Source organism: Blennius ocellaris (assembly GCF_963422515.1).
Source record: "Blennius ocellaris genome assembly, chromosome: 18".
NCBI classification, from domain to species: Eukaryota; Metazoa; Chordata; class Actinopteri; order Blenniiformes; family Blenniidae; genus Blennius; species Blennius ocellaris.
Window position 1 is genome coordinate 22,482,861 of NC_137667.1, and position 26,369 is coordinate 22,509,229.

A 26,369-nucleotide genomic window follows, 5' to 3' on the forward strand; every position below is an offset into this window, starting at 1 on the left:
CTTAATTTTTTCTATGAGTGTGTCTGAGAGAGAGAGGTGATACATATGTGTATAATAATAACAATATTTGTGGAAAAGGTCCCATTAATAGTGAGAAAATAGCCGTAAAACTGCAGGTGTTTATCTGTTGCCTTGGAGACGGCCTCCGTTCATCGCATGTTAGCTTTAGCAGCTAGCATCAAACCTTGATGGATTTGTATTCTCAAACAAATGTTATTCGATAGTCGTGTGACCAATTTTTAAGGATATTTTAACTTACATCTCTTTTATAGTGTGAAATGATACTTTTCCCACGTTCTTAGTTAAAACTTGGATGTTTGCATTAAGTGACATAAGTTTGCATTAAGTTACATAAGTTAAAAAAGTTTTTTAAAAGTGTAAATCTCAGTGCATCATCACTTACTTTGGTTGTTGAAGGCTGGAGGAAAAAATTGTTTGGTGAGAATCAAGTCTCTGTAGCCCGTTTCCGCTCCGGTAGTGTCCTGCACCCAACGTTCCAATGGCTGCAGCAACACTGAATGCTAGCGGGGCTAACAGCTAGCAGCGCCCAATTAAAGTTTAACTGTCGCTTCCGGTAGCTTCCGGTAGCTTCCGGAAGCTCCATCAGCAGCGATGTCTCTTCAGTGAATGTGTCAAAAACATTGGTTTTCTGTAACTGCAAAGTCAAGCTTATTTGGGGAAAAATTATACTTTGAATTATTTATATTTCTGCCATTTTAATGTTTGGTTAAAAATGGAAACAATAAAAAAAAGTTTGTTGATATATATGTATATATTGATAATTATGATTTATTTTCATTAATAATTATGCCAGTATATTAATTCATTATAAACAATTATTATTAGGTCATATATGCGAGATCGCGGGTAAAGCGACGAGGCGGGCTGGTGTTTCGGATTGAGTAGTTTTCGTGTTAACTGGTTCCCTACACAGGATATTCCACCCCGACAGAACTCAAAGGTCACTAGTTAACAGGGACGCCAGATAATCCGAAACACCTGCGACAAGCGTGACTGAACAAGTTACAGCGACACGTTATTCCTGTCAATGAGCACAACATTATTGATCCCTCTGGGTGGGAAAACAAAAGTAAAATAAAATGGAGGAAGAAGGACAGTCAAAGGATACAGGTAAGACCGTTGTTGGTGATGTTTGCTGGATAGGAGGAGGTTTAACACTGAGTTTTCAGCAAATTAGTTTATTTGTCCTGCTTGCCTTGTATACATGTTGTCTGGATGGTTGGATTGGTTTGATTAATGGCAGTTGGATTATTTAAAATGAATATGTTTCATGAATAGACAGCCTGTGGCCATGAGACCGACTGAGTGCCTGCCTGGGGGGAGTTGATGCTCTTTGATTGTTCACTGTAAATTGTCTCTCAGCATTTTGACTCTTAACATTATTTTGTCAATATTTAGTAGTACTGTGGCAATTGTAGTGTGTATTATACAAGTCTACAATTACACGTGTAAAGCTTGATGCCAACGTCAACACACACACACACACACACACACACACACACACACACACACACACACACACACACACACACACACACACACACACACACACACACACACACACACACACAGGTATCTTTGGCATCTCCTCTGCACTGACGGATACAGGGCCAGTCGACAGGCAGTGATGCCATCCGATACAAATTGACACCACCACCAGCTGTTGCCCAGCCTTAGATATGTTAGTAGATCTGTCAATTTTATTTTTTTTTATAATTTTTTTGCATGTGAGAGGATCAGAGAGCTATGCATATGTTTCATGGCTGTCCAGCACTGAATAGATCTAATGTGAAGAAGTGAGACAGCCACAGCAGTCAGCATTCTCTCACATTTAAACCAGACAAGTCCTGCACATCCAGAAGCACAACACGGCCACTTATAAGGTAAGTTTGACTAAACAACCACCCAAACTGCAGCTTATCTACTGTGCTTTGTCTCATTTGTCTCAGGGTCATATAAAAATACTGTGACCACTATTTTCAGCACTTTCATGCGCTCTCCTGCTTTCATACTGAAGCCAAGTCTTTCATTATAGGGCCTCTGCTGCCATCTACTGATGGATGGTAAGAATAGCATTTATTCGTTCATATCAAGTGTTATTTGTTTCTCACAATAGGGCATGGGCCAATAGTAGAAAACATTACATTTGTTCACATAGTGTCATCATTTGTCTCAGTGTGTATGAGCCCAAACTACATTAATGTCCCTGCAACTTTTCCTGACCGGGTGAATCCAGCATGACTCAACCCCGTCCTTTGTCCCAAATATCTCCAGGAGTTTTGGACTGTAGTGTCCAGTTTTGACCAAAAGGTTTGTTCCAGATGAGGTTCACTGCGATTACCCGTGTACGTTTTACTTCCTGGTGTCAGGTAGTAAAACAATATTTACAAACTGACAACATGATCATACATGTGCTTTTTGAGCCTGAGTGGAGCAAGTCCTCCTGATTTGAACTTTGCACACAGATGAAGGCATGAATAAAATCTAAACTGTATTTCATTAAATAAATAAAAAAAAGAGCTCCCAAATTCATTCACTTTTCAGATTCACTTCTCTCCATTAAAATTCAGTTTTACGATTCAATGTTTTGTGCCTCACATACTGGACTCTGCACGAGGCTAAACTAGTCAAACACAGATGATAAGAAATGGCTTTTATGACAGTAATTACAACTTTTACCTGGCATAAACTCCTCCGATACAAATACTAACTGGAAATACGATGTTCCCGGTGGTCAACTGGCCGGCTGGCATCCCGGGACAAATACCAGGGGACATCATGACTTTATTGTGATTCCCATTCAATAGATTCAATTTGATATTAGACCATTCCAATTGAGATTTCAAGAATTCAAATTCACTTCCTGCTTTTTCTTTACAGGAGCAATTGTTAAATATTTGAGAGCTCCAGGCATTGAACCAGAGGGATCTTTCCAGCTTCATGGACCATCCCATTCTTCAGGACCTTCTCCTGACCAGGAAGCAGTAGGACCGTCTTCATCTGCAGATTGATTCACTCTCATCCACAATGAACATTTGGAGGAATTGTAAGCCAGTCTGAGGATCGCCCTGAGAATGGCTTGTGCCTGTGGCCTCAGCAGAGAAGAGCTTCTCAAAGCTGAAGCTCATCAGGACCTACCAGAGGTCAGAGGTCATCCAGGGACAGGATTTGTTTTTTTTCTTTGTTTGTTTGAGCAGTAAACATTCTGCTCAAAAGGAGTGGGCTGAAGCACGAAGCTTATGAGCGCCTCCCCCCAAATTCACTGCAATAATAAGAACATTTTACACTGATATAAAAGAACAAAATATCAACAAAACATCAACAAAAGAAAACTTGTTGCATTTCAAACGACAATATCAACATGGACCAAGCATGCTTACACACACACACACACACACACACACACACACACACACACACACACACACACACACACACACACACACACACACACACACACACACACACACACACACACACACACACACACACACACACACACACACACACACACACGCTCATATAAATTGGTCCTACTTCTCCTCCTGGTGGCGATGCATTTCTTCCTCTCTGTATATTTCAAAAGTCTTTTGTTTGTTCACCATGAACTGTCGGGCTAAAACTTTTCAGGGTTGTGTTTATGTTTCTGAGTCGGAAAGTTTAATTCCTCACGTGGTTCATAAGGACCAGTACGATCTTGGAACCTTCTTTGTATTTGTCTTGGTAACAATCTGTAACTTGCTTTATAAAACATCTGTACTGCTTGGAACTCAACAATGTCACTAAACTTCATGATCTTTGATTTTAAAAATGAGTTTGTGTGGTCCAAAAACCCAACTTTATGAATTAATGGAATAGCTCTTTTTTGCAACATTACTATTGGTTCTACTGTGTTTTTATAAGTACTACCCCAAACCACAGTACAATAATAGAAATAGGGCAAAATCAGAGAACAATATAAGGTGTGTAAAGCTTTGACATTTAAAATGTGCTTTGCTTTTGCTATTATTGCAATGTTTCTTGAAATCTTCGTAGATATATATTTAATGTGAGATTTCCAGTTAATTCTATCATCTATAAAAACACTGGATTTGGTGTACTTTGGTGTCGGGTCGCTTCACTGGTCCTGCAATAATCAGCATCAACCATGAGATGTCTGGCATATGAGGACCTCATTGAGGACTAGTGCAGAATGCCGCTGCCAGGTTTTGAACAAATTCATCCAGAGTGAACACATTCCCCCTGTGCTGTTGTCTCTCCACTGGCTTCCAGTTCCTTTCAGAATGGATCTTAAACTTCTGTTGTTTGTTTCTAATGCCATCAATGGCCAGGGTCCCTCTTACTTGTCTGATATTTTAACCCTACGTGACCCTGGAGGGCCCTGGTTCTTCAGGTCAGCTTCTTTTAGACATTCCAAGGTGGAGATACAAACAGTGGGGCGTCGCTCTTTTGCAGTCGCTGCTCCGAGACTGTGGAACAAACTGCCCCCGACATTCACACCATCACTGATCTCGGCCTTTTTAAATCAAAACTGAAGACTCACCTTTTTAAGTTGGCTTTTAACTCTGTCTAGGGCAGTGTATTTTATTTTATTCTGTATGCTCTGTTTTATGGATTTCTGGACGGCTTCACCAACCAGCAGCACCGCCGCACCTCCCACAGACACCACCTGTGTTCTATTTTTGTGTTTTTATGTATTAACTCTCGTATTTACTTCTTAATGTATTGTTTTAGCTTTGTTGTAAAGCACTTTGGATGTCACCGGGTGATTATAAAGGGCTATAGAAATGAAGTTTGATTTGATTTGATTTTTGATTTGACTTTGCAAATAAAATGTGTTATTATATTTAGTCACATCATGAATTAAGTGCTATGTTGTGTGAGACTGATTTTTAGTGTTGGCAGGTTTTCATTGTTGCACTTTAAATTAGATGTTGCTTTTATTTTATGATAAGTAAGCATTAAAGTCTTAAAAACACTCAGTATCTGTTTTATTTATTGAGGTATGAAGGAATGTTGTTTTCCTTGTATTATAGTTTATTTCATCAGTTTAACTTGCCTGAGTGGCTCAAAATGAGCTTTTTAATTTTAAAATGTGAAGTCATCATAGGAAAATGTAAAGGATTAGGAATCTCCCCATTCTAGTTGGACAAACCCAGGTTCCCTAAACAGTATCTCACTCTCTGGACGAGTGTTTGCCCTGTCATGGATCACTTCCCTGCCTTCCCTGCAGAGGACATCGTCTAATTGTTGTTCACGTGTTTCTTCTGTGTGGAGTTTACATCTTATTACTGTGCCTGTGTGGAGTTTGTGAGGTTTTTCTTCCACAAACCAAAAATGTAAATTTCAGGTTCAATTCATTTGTTCTCAAAGTGTGTGAGGATGAAATCCCCTCCGGAACTCAAACTTTATTTCACGCCACCAGGCCAAGTGACAGTTTGGGAGTTGGAAGTCCGATCACCTCATTGTTGTCGCATTATAAAACATGCTGTAAGTGTTCATGGTAGTTTAAATTCACAAGTGAAAAATCTTACCTATTTGTGTTAGAGGTTTGTACTTGAAGTACTTGGTAAGTCGATATATCTGTAGTGTTTCACTATTGTTACACAGCTTATGCTTGGAATTGATCTCCATTACACTGCTGACAAATTCAGTAATAAGTGTGACTGCTTTAATTGAATTATTCATGGTTTCATCCACCCCGGCTTTGGCCTCGGTTCACAACCCTGAACTGGATAAAGCAGTGTAGAAGACAGATGGAAAGTTTTAACATCCAATTGCTTCTTTTCATCACAAAAATTCCTAATAGAAATGAGTTGATGGGACAAAAAAATCCATCTTGCTGGAAAAAGGCATGACTGATAGTCGTCCTGCTGCTTCTCTCCTCTAAACGTCCCTGGCATCCCCTGGGGGGTTTCGCCCACACTTTGAAAACCACAGTGTCAGTGGGGGATTCCAACTTAGCCTTAGTTGTTAACTTATGACCAAATGATTGTTCTTTGTGGGTTTTTTTTTTGCAGTGTAAGACCTGTGGTGGACAGATGACCTGCTGCAATACTTATAATACAATTCACAAAACAATGTTTGAGTTCTGGTGCTTCAGTCTCCTTCATTCTGAGTTGGATGTGTCATCCTGTATAAAGTCTGGTTCTACATTATAGAAGAGCAGCTGCACCATTGAGCTCCAATCAGCAGTAGATGTTTTTGTTCATGAGAGAGAAACTGCACACTCCCCAGGTTTTCTACATAATGTATTTCATTCAAAGGCACCTTGTAGAGAACTGCTAATGAAGCCTGGTGACATGTTCCTAATCGTGGCACTCTGACCTTTGTGCTTTGTCTTCAGTGTCTGTCAGAAGGACACGTTGATGTGGTCCGAGAGAGAGAGAGGAAAAAAGACATGGAGGACCTTGCCACAACAATGATTAAATGGGCTGATGTCTGGTTTGCCAAGCATGAAGAAGGGAAACAGTGAAGAAAACACCTCAAGTCTAACCTGGGGTCCGTTTCACCAAGCAGGTTTAACAAGCCATGAGCTTAACCCCGAGCTCTGAGTTGAGTTACACTGAGACAGAAAACACTGAGTTTTCGGTTCCACAACACCGGATTTTGATCAGTTTGATGAACTCAGAGTAGTTTCACCTGGAGTCAAGCACCACGACTCTAAAAAGACCGCATCAATGGAGCCCCGATTCAACGAGTCACCATGACAACGGAGAAGCGGAGGGCGGCGTTCTTTACTCCAGTGGAGCAGGAAGTATTGATGCGGTCAAATGGCGAATATGAACATAATTTCAAGAAATGCAACAGCGAGCGGCTGCTAAAGAGAGGGAGGCGGCGTGGAAGAAGATTGCTGCTCAAGTGAATGTGTAAGTTCAAACGTCTTTGTCATCACAATATTATTACAAGGGAATACTGCTTGATGGTAGCTTATTAATTTATTTTTTTTAGGTGCAATTCCGCGGGGGAGAAGCCTCTTGGCAGCAGCTGAAAGTGAAATATAAAAACATTGTCCAATCGGGTAAGACCGCTGCCAATTTAATTGTTAATCAATACATTTCTTAACGTAATTTCGATCATGTGTGACATTGTACAGTAAATATCAAGTGGCCATTTGACTGTGAGGTGTTTTATTCCCAACATAATGCTGTTTTCAAACACATAAATGTCTCACCCATATCATGTGCTGTCAAATAACTAAGACTAAACTAACGCAGACTTTACTCCAACAGAAAGAAGGCAGATGTAAAACGGGTGGTGGCCCAGCACCTCCACCTTTAACAGAGGCAGAGGAGCCCTAAGCCAGAATGTTGGGAGGCCAGTGGCTGAGGGAATCCCTGGAGGAGCTCCTCTTCAGAGCTCACCCCTCAAGATACCACTTCCTTCATAATATATAATATGCCGAGGCCTATATATCTCTTTAAGCCTATTTCTGTTCATCTTTATTTCCCCATCATGTCTTTGTTTTGTCACCCAACAGATTGTGATGGTGCTCTCTGCCTGCTGGACCCCCTCATGCCACAACAGACCTTGTAAGTAGACAACACTCCAAAGATCTTGCTAGTTGGTAGTTTAAATATACTGAAACATATTCATGTAGGATGAAGAGTACAGGAAACCCTGTCTGCTGCCTTTACAGAGGAGGATCCACAAAGGCCTATAGAGGTATGATAGTTCTCATCCCGTTTACATTTCTGAAACATTGTGGTGGAATAAAGAGTGATATTTTGTCTACACTGAAGTATTGACACATTATTTTTAACAGGGCCTGGCTGGGCAGCAGCAGGAGGGTCCCTCAACATCCACTGCAAGGACTGACAGTGAGACAGATGTTCAGTAAACACCAGAGGTTCATTCTGGGGAATTCATGTCCAACTGTAATAATTGAATGTCCTCCTTATGTCCTCCCAGTTATCTGTAAAACACATCTATAGACTCCACCTGCTCCAGAAGATGGAAAAACTGCTCAGGAAATGCAGTAGTTGGACCACCAGATTAGAAAGGCAGATGTGGAAATAGAACTACTGGAGAACAAGTTAAGGGTGGGTGTACAGTCCCAGGTGAATTATGCTAACTACTAACTACATTAACTAAACTAGCTCTTGTATTTGTAGGAAATAAAGAAGACCAAATGAATTGTGCATCATGTCTTTATTTGGTGGTGGTGGTGGTGATCAGACCCCGAAGTGATGATGTCATATGATGTCTCTGACAGCTCTGCTGTCCTGCATAGCCGACAAGTCAATGGGCTCATCATCATCATCATCATCATCATCATCATCATCATCATCATCATCATCGGGGTCCTCTCTACGTAGGGCAGGGTCCTCTCTACGTAGGGCAGGGTCCTCTCTACGTAGGGCAGGGTGTTATGAAGGCCCTCTCAGGGTCACCCTGAGGTGACGTAGGCACTGGAGACGGGCTTTCAGCAGGCCTATGGTCATCTCCACCTGGGCTCTTGTCCTGCAGTGAGCCCGGTTGAAGTTCTGTTGGGGGGCCTGGTTCAGGGTCTGGGTAAGGGGTCATCAGCCGGGGTTGTCATGGTAACCCCTGTCACCCAGCAGAAGGCCATCAAACGCTCCTGTAATGTCAAGTGGACACATTAAATGATCTGCATGAGGGAGAGAGGTGAATTATATTGTGCAAATCCTGAGGCGACTTACCACGTTGCAGTCTGGTGCTGAGGTGTGACTCGCGGTACGTCCGTGACTCGTGTACAGACCCAGGCCACTCGGCCTCCACATTACTGATGTTTGCAGCATCACATATGATCTGGATGGTGCACAGAATAAGAGATGTTCAACTATGATGCACTCTTTCTTTAACATTCTGAAACACTCAATCCTCATGTACCTGCACATTGATGCTGTGAATGGACTTCCTGTTCACAAAATCTGCTTCATTGTGAGAAGGAGCTTTGATGGGATGTGCGTTCCATCGATGCAGCCTATCACATTTAGGAATCCTGAAAGACAGGAAAATTACTAATCCCACTCCAAGATTGCACCACAATATCATTTACAGAATGTTATTTAATATTTATTTAGTGGATCTCATCCTTCACCTGCAATCCTGTGGAACTCCTCCTTGATGACTCTTGAAGTTTCTCTCCAGGGAAAACAAAGGTTGCTAAAAACCTTTTTAGGGCCAGGCACACCTTTCTGATTGGCTGCATACAGTGGCCTTACTCAGGTGCTCTGCGTCTCCAATATTGTACAGAAAACTGCCTTTTGCGAGGAAACGCAGCGCAACACACACTATCTGCTACGACGTCAGGGCAAGGCTCAGCTGGTGATGTTGCTAATGTACGTACTGATTAAACTGTGGATGTACATAATGGTCTCTGCAGTAAAACGTACCGCTCAAAAAGGAAGGTGTCTGGAAATACCAGTACATCTATGGTCTGATGATGATCTGTCTGCCAACATTAAATTCTCGGTGAAGTAACGCTGCGCCTTCATCAACCGGATCATTATCAAAAGGACACACCATGTTGAGGGGAAAAGGTTCACGTCTAATTTGCCTCAGGAATAAGGCAGTGCAGAACTGTTTCTCCAAAACTCCCCCGCTGAATGAGGAAATTAAATCCCGTGTCCGTCTGAAAGGGGGCGGAGCCAGAGAAAAACTCCAGGTTCACTGACAAAAACCTGCTCCCGACCAGGTTAGTTCTAGAGCGTCTGTTGCCATGGTAACTGACCGAGAGTTGACGTTACCCCTCTCTGTGAAACAGGCTGGAGTTCCCCCTCTTCCTCTGGTTGGAGTTACCTCCTGTTGTGAAACGGAAAACCCCGCATTTCCCTCAACTCGGGGTTAATTGACCTGGGGTTATCGATAAACCTGCTTCGTGAAACGGACCTCAGCTAAGAAGCACCCAAACAAAACTATCAGGACCCAGCGGGAGACTAAAGGAGCACACTGCCTGGAATGAAGCGGCGAATGTGGAAGGGCGTGGTCGGCGCTGGAGGACACGGGAGGTGGAGTGGTGCTGAAGCTGTTGGAGTGGGCCAAGAACAGAGTCCCAGGCAGGAGCTTGGTGCAGCAGGGGGGGTCTGGTACTGCAGCAGAGGAGAGACAGGTTAACACAGAGCCACACAGACTGAGGCAAGGCAGAGCAGGGCACCACTAACTGTTGGTAGTTTGACGGTCCGACGCCGAGTCTTCTTCTTCTTTAGTTTCCGGCAGGCTGTACACTAGCATAAGTGTAATGCTGCCTCTACCGTTCAGGGTGTCACACTGCTTTATTTTAGATTTTTGAATACATGTTGGTGGAGAGAAGGAAGGTTAGAACAGCTTTGTCTATCAAGCGCGAGCTCGCTCCTGAAGAAAATAATGACTTAATTGAGAACACTGATATTGAGAGATCTGTTAACTGTCTGTATAGAACCTTTCTTTCAGCAGAGTGTAGGGAACAAGTAAACAGTACATGAGGTACTGTCTCAAGCTGACCACACTCACACAGTCCATCAGGGTGTTTACCAACGATCTTTAAATATGCTGCAAGCCCACAATGCCCCAGTCTCAATCTAGTTATCTTTACTTGGCTTGTCCGGCAACATGTCCATAAGGGCCTGGTATTCCTCACCAGAGGCTGACAGTTAAAATAATGCCTTCCTCTCCTCTCTTTCTCCCATTCTACTTGCCACTGTTTATACATCGAACTTTTTATAATACTTAAGTACTCAAGTTTTCCCACACAGATTTTGTTCTCTACAGAGAAGTGACTGTTTAGCCAAAGTATCGGCTGCTTCGTTCCCCGCTCCCCCTGAATGGGCTGGGACCCAGCAAAACACAACACTAGACCCCATTGACTCTATCCGGCGAAGACAACACAAAATCTCCAAGATGATGTCTGCTCGAGCCCCGGACCGACCAGCAGAAACAGCCTGTAAAGCAGACAATGAATCTGAGTAGATGTAAGATGTTTCCCCGTTGTTTCTCTCAACCCAATCTAGTGCCCACCGGATGGCTAGCAACTCGGTAGTGAACACAGCTGTATTATCGGACACTCGCATACTTTTACCAATTTTGTTGTTTACTATGTAAACTCCAAATCCAGCCTTTCCTGAGTCTGGATCCCTAGACCCATCTGTAAATATGTGATGTGCACTGTTCTTGTTGAGACACAAACTCATTAATTTGGGCACTGACCTGCCCCTTGTCGTGCCCCACCAGGTCCAGCTGGACCTCAGGCTCTGGTAAAAGCCAGAATGGGGCAGGAGACCACATTGTTCCAACCACACCTCCCTTCTCCAACCCCATCCTACTTGCTGTCTGGCAGGTGGATCTCAAAAATGTGGCTTTATCCTCTCTTTTCACAAACTCCCAGTAATCTTCCAAGAGACACTTGGCTGCAGAGTTATGCTTTAGGCCAGCTAATCTAGCCCAGTACTGGAGACCCAACTTTTGTCTCCTAAGGTTTAAGGGAGTTTCCTCCATCTCAACTAACAGAGCAGGAATAGGTGTGGTCTTAAACGCTCCGCTGCAGACTCGTAGGGCTTTTGCTTGTACTACATCCAGTTTTCCCAATACAGTTTTTGCCGCTGCACCAAATACAAAGCAGCCATAGTCCAGTACTGGCCTTATCATTCCTCTATAGATCATATGGAGCGTGGATCTATCTGCTCCCCAGTCACTGCCAGCCAAACTGCAAAGAACATTAATTATTTTCTCACATTTGCCAATAGTTTTTTCAATATGCATTCTCCAAGTTAACCTTTCATCCAGCCACATACCAAGAAACCTGAACTCTTTAGCCTTCTCTATTGGGCGCCCATACAACTGCAGAGTTTGACTAGGGAGTTTCTTTTTGAGACCAAAGAACATATATTTACTTTTTGATATAGAAATTTTAAAACCCCATGTGTTTGCCCAGCTTTCTATTTGACCCAAGGCTTTCTATGTTTGCTTAATTAAAAAGTCTATACTCTTGCCTTTATGCCAAATGGCTCCGTCATCTGCAAAGAGGGATTTTCCAAACGCTGGACTCACACTTTGAAAAATTTTATTTATCATCACATTAAATAAAACCGGACTGATTACTGAACCCTGTGGGGTGCCATTCAAAATACCTACTATCCTTGAGAGATCATTCCCTACCCTTACCTGGATCGTTCTCTCATTAAGAAAATTCTTTATCCAATGGAACATCCTGCCCCTAATGCCGGCATCAAAAAGTTTAAAAAGCAGACCCTCCCGCCACACACTGTCATAGGCTTTCTCAATATCAATGAAAACCACCACTACTGCTTCCTTATTAATAATCGCTCTTCGAATATCTTGATCCAGCACTGCAACAGAGTCCATTGTGTTTCTGCCAATTCTAAAGCCATTCTGAAAATTTATAAAAGAACAATTAACTTCTAAAAAATACATCAGTCTATTTGTAACCATCCTCTCCATCACCTTACAGAGCACCGCGGTCAAGGCTATAGGTCTGTAAGACGATGGGGAGGACGGGTCCTTTCCAGGCTTCAAGATGGGAATCACCAGTGCATGTTTCCAGGTCTTTGGCAATGACCCAGCCTCCCTAATATAATTAAACAAGACCAGGATCTCTTCCAACACTGGGTCATCCAAATGCTGCAGAAGCGTATAACTTATTTGATCTTGACCTGGCGTGGTGTTTGCTCCGGCCTCTATGGCATCTTTGAGCTCCTTAAAGGAAAAATACATGTTAAATGATTCATCATTACCCTCTGTGCATGTTAACTTCCACTTATTATCTTTCACGACCTCTCTTCTAATTCTAATACTTTCTTCCTCTAAAAGTATTGAATTATGAACATCTTGAAACACCTTCACACACAAATCCGCCTTTTCTTTATTAGAGATAGCCTCTATGCCATCATCCTTTAATACTGGAACTGAGGTATTAACCACTTTCCCGACCATCCTATGAATCCGTGCCCAAACTTGTCTTACTGGGGTTTTAGGCCCCAAAGTACCACAAAATGCCCTCCAAGACTTCTTCTTTGCCCCTTTTATGACTTTCCGAGCCACAGCTCTACACCTTTTGAACTTATTTACATTATCTTGTATAGGATATTCTCTTAAGGTTTTAAATGCTTTATTTCTATTTTTCACAGCGATACGGCACTCCTCATTCCACCATGGGACAATAATTCTGTCTGGAAGCTGCCTTTTATAGGGAATGGTCTCTGAAGCAACTCTCATGATCAAAGCTGCTAAAGAGTCTCCCATTTCATCTATAGACCCATCGCTATTTACATCACCCAGCCCTGCCCTGGTGCCTTCCCTAAACTTGTCCCAGTCTGCCCGAGTGAAGTCTAGTCGGAGAGGTCTACCCAATGGTTCTGTCACTAGTGTTTTATTAAAAATAGACATTACTGGAAAATGATCAGTACCTAATGAACTATCCAGGACTCTCCAGTCAGCTATCCTGGCTAGCGACGGGCTTGTAAAGGTGAGGTCAAGGCAAGAGGTTTTATTTGTGCTAATATCAATCCGAGTGGGGGAACCATCATTCAGAATAACAAAATTACGTCTGTCTAGAAGCTCCTCAATCACAGAGCCATTTGTGTCCCGCTCCTGACTTCCCCATAAGGGGTTGTGGGCGTTAAAATCCCCCACCCAAACAACTGAAGAGTCAGTGTAACCAGCTATCCCTTCTAGCTCTGTTAAATCCAGACGTTTACATGGATTATAACAATTTTCCCCTCAGTGCTCCACACCTCAGTGATTAAACATTCTAGAGAGACGTCACATTCACACCGTTTATACTGAACCCCTACTTTAACAAACGTGGCACACCCACCCCCACTTCTTTCACCTCGATCCTCACGCACGCAGTCATACCCAGGAATTGAAAAATCAAGACATGGCTTCAACCAAGTCTCTTGCACGCACACAACATCCGGCTTTACATCAAAATCCTTTATACACTTTTTAATCTCCTGGCCATTTGCAATGAGACTCCTAGCATTCCATTGCAGAATGCAGACCATTAACTAATCCTTGATGGGATCACCCTCTTCCATGTCACTTGTTCCTTCTGCCCCATCTGTGCCTGGCCAATCTACTCCCGAGGACTGGCTAGATACCACTGGCGGTTCGAGGCCCTCCCTCATATAGTTGAACAGTGACTGGGGAGCCTAGTCTCTAAGACCCAAGAATCTGCCAGCAGATTGTACAACGCCTTTTATTAAGTCAGACCTTGAAACCTTGCTCCGAGAACCATGTACAACATCCACAATAAATGCCAGGAGACACTCCTTACTCACAGTAATCAAATCATGATCTGTGGAGCGACGTGGTTCTGTAACTTCCACTGCTCCCCTCGGGGGAGTCATTCCCGCCTGAGTGGATTTGCCCTCTACCTTCTTTAGAGCTTCTGCGTAGGAGATTTTGTGTTGTTCCCTTACCACCAATACCTGCTGAGCCTTCGCATAAAGCTGACACTCTTTTGAGGACGCCACATGGCAGCCACCGCAATTGCAGCATTTAGGAACGTCCACTGTGCACTCTCCAATATCATGCTCTCCTCCGCACTTTCCACATCGCCTGCTGCCTTTGCACGACGCAGCCATGTGTCCAAAGCGTTGGCATTTAAAGCACCGTATTGGGGGCCTCTGATAAGTTTTAACTGGATATGACAAGCATCCTAGAAATACTGGTTCCGGTAATACAGTACCACTGAATGTGATCAAGACTGGGGCGTTGGGGTTGCTTCCTTCACGGGCTTTAAATCGTCTAACCTCACTCACTATCCCGCCTCTGATGTTACCCTTTATTTCGACCTCTGAGATATCAGCACACACACCATACACGACACCCTGCACTATGTCTCTTTTTTCAATAAGAGAAGCATCCACTTTTTTACCGGCGATCTTTGTGACCTTGCTCACTTTATCCACTTGTTCCTTTGATTTGCATATTACAATAATTGCCCCATTTGACAGGACACGCGCATCTAGCCCCTCACCGAAGACTTTCAGTGACTCTGCGATTTTCAAAGGGTTCACTACTCTAAACCCATCCGCAGTTTGATCCTTGATCTTAAGCAAAACTTTATACTCTTCCACAGATTTAGACATTTTGAGCACTCTGTCTCCTTCTTTCTTAGGCAAGGAGCTCGATCTATCGCGCTTTTTTGTCACTACCCGGTTCCCACTACTACTGCTACCTCCCGAGGAGGAGGCCATTCAAACGATCACCTCAAAGTAGGCTACAAGATGTATTAATGCAGAAAATCACGCAGAAGTAACTCACGACCGGCGTCCGTCTCTCCACCAACACCCTACAGTCCCGACGCCGAGTCTTCATCTGATGCCAGCTTTCTAGGGAGAGAGGAGCATTGTTGAGAGAAGCCACACCCTGCCACAGGTGAGAGACCTCAGGAAATCAGCACTGCACTCCTCCACACCTCACACAGCATGCAGCACACGCCCACCTAGGAAAAAAGGAAAGGAGGGAGGGTGAAGGGAACAAATGCTGCCACGAGGCAGAGCCAGAGGTGGAGGTCATGACAGCAGGCCGGGTTTACAATGAAGAAGGCACAACTGCAACGCGGGGTTCATATTTATACATTTGCACCACCTCAACCTCACAGTGGTCAGTTCCTCGTCATGTATGTGTTGCTATGGTGACGGTGCTATTCCTTTGTCTCCAAAACTGCTTCAAACTGGTTCTTCTCAGAGCTCGACGTTCTGTGGGACAAAGTGACCTCTGACCTCTTATCTGTCCATCCAATCTTACCTTGACCATGTTTCTGCAAGTGGAGCGCTGAGGAGACGTCGCCAACCAACCTGGAAAGTCCCTGAACATGGATTTAGAGCTTTGTTATTCCCAACTTGGGCAGTGTGAGAAACTCCAGCTGTGTAGAAACACAACAGAATACAATATGTTCAGTTGTCACACACAAAACAAATGTTTAACTACTATATTCCTTCACCAGTTATTGTTCTTTGCAACATTTAAAATAAAAATCAAAAATCAAAGAGGGCCATACTTCAGACTGTAGAACTTGGCCGAAGCCGCTCTCAATGAATATGTAATTGTTTCTATTCTTAACAAAAGCCTAATGTGAGTCACTGAGTCCTGGAAGGACTGTTTGTGGATTTCCAGTGAAGAAGAAGCCAATAATGAAGTCAGAGTAATAATGATGTGTTTCTCTAAAGTATAATGAACTATAGATTTAGAAACTGGTGAAAATCCCAATAAACCTCTAAACTACTGCGTAATTTATCTAATAAAATCATAACAATCATTCTGCCACTGGGGATAAAAATGATAATACAGGAAAAATCAACAGTAGACTTGTTATTGATAGCAATTAAAAGTGATATATCAGCCCTTTGGGCCAGTGCCTACAACTTTTGACTTGCCTGAAGTTTATTGGAACTTTATAAGCTTGAATAATGTCTGAATTCAACCAACATAACTTTTTACATAAAAACACTTGTAGTTTCTTTAATAATCAAGATCTCAATGAAACTAATTTGATCGTATTAAGATTGGAGCTGTCACACACTACTACCATACTCCTACACACTGCCACACCTTATTTTTTGTATTTGATCCAAATGCATTTATTTCAATAACATGGTAAATGTGTGTCATGTATTTTTCTTATATTAACAAATCAAATCCTATCCTCTTCCTGCTCACTCAACTTTTTTTTAGAACCATAAAATGTTAAATCTTAAAAGTCAAACTAATCAAAAATATGTCGATTTAGTTGAAGTTGTTTTTCTGTGTTGAATTTGAGTGAGTTTTTATACGTTCCGGTGAAAAATTCTAAATGACGTAATTCGAGGGATTCCCGAGGAATTATTCGACGATATCCAATCAGAACGCATGCAATGTGTGTGAATGTGTGGAAGCCTGAGTGGGGATGTAATGACCATGAGTGTCCACCAGGTGGCGGCGGACCTTGGAGAGTCAGTGTGACTGGGTGTAATGACCTCGAACGGACACCAGAGGGAGGCAGGCGTCTGGTTCGAGGCAGTGACTCCCACTCACACTGACCCTCCAAGGTCCGCCGCCACCTGGTGGACACTCATGGTCATTACATCCCCACTCAGGCTTCCACACATTCACACACACGTCTTTCAGTAAGATCATGCACAATGCAGTAGAAACACTTTTTAGAAATTTATATTAGTTTGGGGATATTTGTGGACTGTTTATGTACAATTTCAACTATAATAAAGTTTAATAAATAAATAAAGTTGTGTTTGTTTTGTCTTTTTGGACATATTTTAGACTTGTTTTAAAGGTTTTTCAGACTAGTTTTGGACATGTTTGAGGCAAGGACAATTTATATAGAGTGCCATTCAGACACAAAGCAAATCAAAGTGCTTCTTAAAGAAATACAAGATGTTTCATTAAAACAAACTGATTAAATGTAGTTAGACTTGTTTTTAATGTTTTTCTATGGAGCCCCTGAAAGGCCATAGAGAAAAAAAAAATAATGCATGTGAATAAGTCATTACCTCAAGTTAATAAAATGCAGGAACAAGATCATTTAACTGGCTTTACTTACAAGTTGCCACGATGTGTTCGACAAATTTAATTCACTTTCATTCATATATTGCTGAATAAAACATAATTTCAAAGCATTTTTACAGATAAACACGAAATATTTACCAGAAGCATCTGTGAAAAGGAAAAAAAACCTTTTAACAGGAAGAAACCTGCAGAACCAGGGTCAGAGGTGGAGACGTTCTGCTGTTCTGGTTCGGGTTAGGAAATAGAAGGAGAGGAAAAGGATTGGAGTTCAATCCATTGAGACCTCACAGCCTCCAGAACGTCCCGGATGTGGTTCCAGACACCTCAAACCATCTTCAGAGGTCTGGAGGAGTCCATGTCTCCATGGTCAGCGCTGTCTTAGCAGCAAAGAAGCTGGTCATCATGTTATGGCTGATCATAGCATGAGGCCAAATATCAGAGTAAAATAAAGATACTAATTGAAATATTTTCCTAGAAACTTTTCTGACATAAGTTTTGGTCAAAAACTCACAAAATGAACACAGATAAAAGTCTATATTATATTTTCATGGCTCACTTTCTTTTTCACAATTTGATTTCAAAGTTTTGTGTTCAAAAGAAAAGACATTAAGACTCACAGCCCATATTTTCTTTATACATTTACAAGCGCTTTGTGCAGTTGTATGTGTGGCACACCTAAAAATATGTGACCACATTGTTTTTTGTTTCAATTTGAGGTGAAAATAGCATTTTGAGTTTTGTTTGCATTTATTCACATTTGTATAAATCATATGGTGTATTCCTGAATTTAGAAGTGGTGTTGGGGAACTAAGGTGAGGTGGAACCTTGGGTGTGACGTGTTGCGCCGGATTGGTTTTGCGGTGCGCTTCCGGTGTCGCTTTAAATGCAATCCGACCATCAACGGCAGCTCATGGGTTTTCATTCGTGCTCCCTTTGTTGCCCATTTTCAGGTCAGTACACGGTGGAATAAAACCAAAATAGCAATTGTAAGATATTTACATATAATTTGTCAGCCAGTACGACGTGTCGGGTGAAAGATGATCGTGCCTGTGTGTTTATTTCTCGGCCGATGGTAAAGCTAAGTGTTAGCCGCAGGTGCGTAAAGCTAAGTGTTAGCCGCATGTGCGTCGCGCTAAGTGCTACAAGCACAGACAGTTTGTCAGTGTGTCTAAATGAGTATGTTAATGTATCGTTCATGTCGAGTTTCTTCTTGTTGTCAATGTTATGTTTGAGTTGAGAATGTGTTTGATTACAGCTAGAAACAGTGTTGAGTGTAAGTCCAGTTTAAACTAACTAAAAGTAGTTATGGAAAACAGTTGAATAATCCTGGTGTAACACTATAAGGTAATAGGTGACATAAATAAGGGATATGTGAATTTTCAGAGAAAAGAGATGTTTTCTTGTAAGTCATGTAATGAGTTTGTGGCAAAATCCCTGTTGTACACTGTTATACTTGAGATCAAGTGAAGTAAAAGAAAAATGCAATCCGACCATCAACGGCAGCTCATGGGTTTTCATTCGTGCTCCCTTTGTTGCCCATTTTCAGGTTGCTAATCGACTGCTATGGCAGCCCAAGTTTGGGACCTGTAACATATGCTTAAATCATGTTACAATGTTTTATAACTTTACTGCCTCTAAAGGGCACCACGAAATCCTTCAAAACAAAACAATACTCATTTCATATGATAATCCTCACGTTGCTCTTGTTTGGAAACAGATTTATGTTGTTTTGTAATAAACTTGGTCAGGGAACACCTGCCACATTTGTTCTCCTTTGTACGAAGTGTGCCTCAGCGGACAACCATCTGCTTCCTCGCTGCATGATAACTTCACAAACTTCCATCTCCATGTCATGAGTATTTGCCATGAAGCAGAAATCCCTTCACTCCAGCCCCACAGGTGCTCGGCGAGGCTCTCGCATGTCCTCACGTTTACTGCCACATCTGTGCAGAGATGACCGACCCCCCCCCAATAAAAAAGCCTGCATGCTGAGAGTCGGCATGGCCGAGGCCATAGCCCTTCACTCCACCAGCCGTGTAGCAGGTTGATCAGTGGTGACAGCTGTGGTGGAAACAGCTCCATCATGGCGACGCCCTCTGGGGCACAGCTGCAGGGACGACACCAAGAGGGAGAACCGGTCGCCCAGCCTCCGTCTTTAGATGATATTTTCCTGGGATTCATCTGGAGCGCCTCGCAGCGGGACGTCTGCACCGCAGGCCGGTTCCTGCAGAGGAGACACACACTGTTTGAAAGTCCCAATTATTGAGAAGGAAAAGTGGTCAAATGCAACCCGAAGTCAGACGAGCCGCCCAAATGCACGTCAGACACATTCCACATTTGACCGACAACACATAAGTAGAAAAGCGCCACTTTGTGCTGTAGGTTTAATTTTACATTGACACGTTTGCCTTCTATGGGAAATGGTCTCATTCATTACGACTTCATGAATGTTGAATTTACTGTGGCAGGGCTCAAGCAGCTAGAAGACGGATTTCACTGTACAGTTTTTGAGAGATATAATATACATGATAGGTCCATCAACCTAGATAACTGGATCCAACGTACTGCAGGGTCTCTGGTGCTGATCCCAGTCCAGCCACACGCTCACATCCACAACTGAGGACAATTTTTGTTTAAGACAAATTAATACAATTACGTGCATGTAACAGTAAATCATATACATTGATTTGATCCATGTACAGAGAACCTTTGAACCCTGTGAGTACTAAGTCACATGTAAACATAACTCTCCAGTAGTGGATTCTTTAGTTTCTTTATATGGATTGTGTGTCTGATTGTTTCAAGTTGCTTTCCAGCTCATTCCATAAGTTTAGACCTCTATGACATATACCAGAACTGGTACATTTTAGTTTTCTATATTTACCTATTAGAAGTAGTTTATTTCTGATATCATGTTGGTGAGAGGGAATGAGTTCACATAATCTAATATTGACCTGTTAACATTATACATAATACATGCAATGTGATAAAGATTCATTTCAGGAAGCTTTAGGAGACCATGTTTATTGGACAGAGCATTTGTTGAGGAGTTTATCAACTATGAAATGATTCTTATAGCTTTCTTTTGGAGTGTCAGAAGTTTTTGTTGTGTAAGTAGAGGATGTGTCGGTACAGATGAAGTCACAATAATTCAAGTGAGGCTCAAACAGACATCTATACAGTGATAACAGTGCATCTATTGGGACCTACTGTCTCATTTTAAATCATTTCATTCACGTCTTCATCTATGTTCAAAGTTAGGATCATGAGGATTTGCTCCTGTAAATTCCACTCATCCTCAAATTGTACATGTATGATCACAGGCAGCGCCACCTGGGGGACATGCTTCCAATCTGACTAGTGAGGATCTGTTCAATGCTGCTGGCAGCTTTAATTCTGGTACTGACCTAATTACCTACCTACCTACCTACCTACCTACCTACCTACCTACCTACCTACCAACCTAACTACCTACCTACCTACCTACCTACCAACCTAACTACCTACCTACCTACCTACCTACCAACCTACCTACCTACCTACCTACCTACCTACCTACCAACCTAACTACCTACCTACCAACCTAACTACCTACCTAACTACCTACCTACCTACCTACCTACCTAACTACCTACCTACCTGCCTACCTACCTACCTACCTACCTACCTGCCTACCTACCTACCTACCTACCTACCTACCTACCTACCTACCTACCTACCTGCCTACCTACCTACCTACCTACCTACCTACCTAACTACATACCTACCTACCTACCTACCTACCTACCTACCTACCTACCTACCTACCTACCTACCTACCTACCTGACTACAAATGTTACCTACACACAATGATGACCATGTTCTTCCAGGTGTGAATACATTTATTCAAACTGAGAAACAGTCTGCAAACACAGAAGAACCACAAAAAGCTGTCTCAGTATTTGGGTACTCTACTTTACAATACTGCAATATTGCTTGTCAGGCTGGTTTTCTTCCTTTTTTGCCAGGAAACTCTTGTAGAACTAAATACACTCATAACTAAACGTCAAATCTAGCTATTGAACACATGAAACCAATGACTCAACACAAAACAATCAACACAAATGCAACCCCAATAGTGACTTATATGTCCCCAACTTAGCACAATATACTGCATAGCGATTGTGTTAAATTGGGTACGTATACAGATAAACAGGGCGCTTTATACCAAACTTTACGGTAAACGTATTCCACTGGCTCTGACCAATGAGCTGACAGCATACTCACTCACCAGTTTGACAACACAGAATCCCGCTTATCTCATTGGTTGAAGTTCACCGCTCGTCGGTCTGGGGTCCGTCAGTCTGCTCAGCAGTGGGCGGCAGGGGAAGCTCCATCTCATGTTCCTCAGGTGAGTGCTGTTTAGAATGTTCATAGTATAGAATAGACAGTCAACAAGCCATGACGACGCTGGTAACCATGACTTTCTCTTACTTCCAGTCTACTGAATGCTGGATCCCTGATCTGCTGAGTGCTCGTCCTCGCATTCCGCTCAGCAGAAGGTCACGGAGGAAGCTCAGTCTCCTGCTCCACGGGGAAGTGCTGTTTACAATTTGAATAATGACCTGGAAATACAACTTATGACGAGTATGTTCGCTCAAGACAGAATGTAAACCACTATTATAAATGTGAAATGAACATTGCATACACCCTTAAATCAATGGTGGGGTATCATAAAATATGCTGCGCTAATTAGAACTTTATAAAATAAAATAAAGTAAAAAAAGCCCAAATCAGGCCTGCCCTTGATTTTGAAGAAGATCACTGTGACTTCTTCCTCTCTGTGTCCTTCTGTGGACATTAACGGAGTCTTTCTTCTCATGTTCTACCTCAAATAGCAGCAGCAGTTGCAGCCACACTCCGAGAAGGACCAGGGGGCCGAGCAGCTTCAGGCGGCCAAAGAACATCATCAGAGTTTGGCGACATGAATCATACAGGTTGGGCAGAGCAGTTTCGCTGAAATATTTCCGACCAGGCACTGTATATCTGGGGTCCAGCGTATTCACAAGCTGTTTAAAGCCTTCTCTCTCTCCACCACCTGAATCGGCACCATTTCTTTTGCTATATAATTGGTGATATCATTTGTTACGCCTCACCATCGGGTGCTTTTTTTGTCATGAGGCAGTTTTCTGTTGATTGAGTCCGCTAACGTTTGTTGGCTGTGTCGTGCAGCAGGTAACGTTACCTTCGCCGACTTAGGTTTTTCTTTGGCAGCTAGCTTTTGACATTCTTCGTATTCCTTCGTGTGGTTAGTCCGCAAGTGGTGAAACAGGTTGGTTGTCGAGCTGTATTTAGCGGCAACGGCTTTTCCACAAACTTTGCAGATTACGGTCTTTTGGGTAACGTCAGTCTTTTCAAAGCCAAAGTACTTCCATGCAACTGAAGTCGATCCACGTCTTGGAATGAAATCTTCTGAAGTTGGAGCATCCGCGGGCGGCGTGTCCATGTTGTCTTTCAAATGTTTACGTTTAGAGGCACGCTAACCTGCCGGGAACACGCCAGTGAGAGATCATGTGACCTGCTGCGGTTTGCTGCTTTACGCAAGTTACGTAACTCTTGTTCAGTGAATGTGTGGGGTCTCAACGTGTGTTTTTAGTTGTTTTAGTGAAGTCATTTGCATACTACATAACGTACATTTGCACATCGTTAAAACAACAATGACGATATTATCGTAAACGATGTATATCGCCCACCCCTACATTGCATACACCCTTAAATCAATGGTGGGGTATCATAAAATATGCTGCGCTAATTAGAACTTTATAAAATAAAATAAGTTAAAAAAGCCCAAATCAGGCCTGTCCTTGACTTTGAAGAAGATCACTGTGACTTCTTCCTCTCTGTGTCCTTCTGTGGACATTAACGGAGTCTTTCTTCTCATGTTCTACCTCAAATAGCAGCAGCAGTTGCAGCCACACTCCGAGAAGGACCAGGGGGCCGAGCAGCTTCAGGCGGCCAAAGAACATCACAAGGCCGAGAAGCATGAGAAAGACGATCAAGCCAAGAACTATCAGGCTGATCAGCATCGTCAAGCTGATCCAGTCCAGAACTGTCTTCAGGCTGATCAGCATCATGGAGCTGAGCAGGTCCAACAGCACCGGCTGAATAACGAATGTCGGCTGGATGACCAGGTGGAGAAGCGACGGCAGGTGGAGCAGCGTCGTCAAGCAGAGGAGCGTTTATTGGCTGAGCAGGCCGAACGACGACGGCTCAACAACCAGCGTCGGCCGGACGATCAGGCGGAGAGGCGGAGGGACCACAGATTCCCGCCAGGCAGTGGGAGGACACAGACCCACTGGAGACGAGTCTCAAGATGAGGAGGTGAGAATCTGTTGCCACATCATGCAGAATATTAGGATTACTATTGCAACAACACATCATCAGTAGGGTAAAACTAACCTGTCCCACGACGGTCTAACCAGCTCACCTTCCCTATTAGTGGGTGAACAATCCAACGCTTGGTGAATTCTGCTTCACAATGAGAGGAAGAGCCGACATGGAAGGATCAAAAAGCCACGTCGCTATGAACGCTTGGCCGCCACAAGCCACTTCTCCCTGTGGTCACTTTTCTGACGCCTCCTGCTTAAAACCCAAAAAGTCAGAAGGATGGTGAGGCGCCGCTTTCACGGTCTGTATTCATACTGAAAATCAAGATCAAGCCAGCTTTTGCCCTTCTGCTCTACGGGAGGTTTCTGTCCTCCCTGAGCTGGCCTTAGGACACCTGCGGTAGCGTTTGACAGGTGTAGCGCCCCAGTCAAACTCCCCACCTGCCCCTGAGAGTGGCTGCTGAATGAATTCAGACACACATTAATAAAAGCTGCTCTTGTTAGTGTTCAGGTCAGCCCATTGATCATCTCTCGCTTTTTGTTCCCCTGCAGGAAACCATCTCCTCCCCTACCCCAACCTCAAGGGTTTTGTTTTTTTCATAAAAAAACAAAACAACTCACTTTTTAGTATTTTGTATTACAGTAGTTTGTGTGTCAAGTGGAGTCAGCGTGAGCTGCAATCCCCAGTGGATCCCACTATTTTAATTCCTGGCTTGTACATGCTTGTATAAAATAATAATAATTGCATTTAAAAAATCCTATTTTTAAGCTGCTGGGTGCACAATATATTTTTGAGATGTATGTCAAAATAAAAATTTTACGGCAGTAGCGTCATGCTGCACAGATGTTGGGTCTACTCCAATAATCCTAATATTAGTAATCATGAGCACAATAACATTTTGAAAAATAATTCTGACAGTTAAATGGTGCTGCAGTTTTAAACCCATGCTTGGTTTCTTACCTTCCAGCTGTGGGAACCCACTTTGAACAGCACCGTGCTGGTGACACACAATCCTGTATTGATTCTGAAGCGCTAATGTGCCTTCCTTACAATATTTTCTGGTGTAAGCGATAGTTTTCTTTGAGAATATTCTCACATAATTCCTTTATCCTAGAGAACATTTACTGTTAGTGATGTGTGACACGCTGAGCTAGAGATCCATGTAGTCATAGTAGTACACTACCTTCCAAATGGGACATCTGAGAGCATCATTTATCATTGCACCTCACCTCTCTACTCCATTATTGTTTGTGTAACAGATCTTACTTTCTGACTCGGAATAGAGCCCACAAACATCAACATGTGCAGTGGAAACTGAGTGCTATAGGTATTATTCATCTCCAGATTGACAGTATTATAATTGATATGGAAATACCAATAATATATATGTATTTATTTCACAGCAAATACACCGAACTCTATGCTCCTGCTGTCGTGGAGGAGGATCTGGAGGACTTGTACAGTCATGAGGACAGCTGCGATGTGGAAAAACACACAGAGGAAGAGAATGGTTATCCTTATCAGTACTGTTGTTTTTCTGGTTCATTATATTTGTTGTCATACATTTTAACTATATTAAGTAGCATGCTTATAATATAACTCAATGTAGGGTGGAAGAGCAATCTGTGTCGGAAATCATCACAAACCTGGCACTCCAGATTAATGGCCATGCCGTGAGCAGATTGAACATTTGCCGGTCTGACATCTGGGAAGGGGCCATCAGAGGATTGAAGAGGGAACATTCTCTGAGGAAAAGGACCTCCTGGTAAAGTTTTCTGAGGATGAAGGCAGATTTGAGGAAGGTGTTGACACAGGGGGACCAAAAAGAGAATTCCTCACTCTTCTGATGAGGAAACTGAACACACCACCCATATTTGATGGACCTGTGGAGAGCCGCTACCTTGTCTACAATGCAACAGGTACTATTATGGAGAATGTTTGAAATGCAAACTACACACAACCATCTATCATTGTTTAGTGTGCAAGCCAATTGAACACATTATGACACTGCATTCTTTTTCATGCAGCAATCAGAGAAGATGAATATGGTTTGGCCGGGAAGATGCTAGCTGTGTCGGTTGTACCTGGAGGCCCTGGCCCAACTTGTCTGTCAAGGGATCTGGTCAGCCACATTGCAGGACGCTCCAGTTTCACGTCATCCACATTGCGGATGAAGAAATACGGAAAAAGCTCCAACAGGGACAAGGGTCTTTGGTCGAGGGCGGTTTCATTTTGGCACAGGGAACTGGTTGGTAAAAGGAGCAGTTGTGTACATGTAAGATCTTCTATTATTTTAGCTTTATTTACCCACTCTCTGCCACGTGGACGACAAGTTATCTGCTGCCGACATAGAAGACCTATTCCAGCCACAACTTAGTCCAGAAGGAAGCAACAGGAGGTTCCAGGAGAATCTAGCAAAGAGTTTCTGGGCTGATTATCTTCTTCACTGTGAAGGTTAGTCAGTGTTTGTCCTTTTAATTGCTACATCAACAGAAATGTGTCATTCTATATT

The 26,369-nt window shown here is 42.8% G+C and overlaps 1 protein-coding gene across 1 annotated transcript in view; it reads right to left on the reverse strand.

Annotated features, from left to right (window-relative positions):
• LOC308143587 (microsomal glutathione S-transferase 1-like) overlaps positions 1-26,369 on the reverse strand; it is a gene marked incomplete at both ends in the record, with an annotated part of 136,850 nt that overhangs the window by 32,456 nt on the left and 78,025 nt on the right. The window lies entirely within an intron of this gene.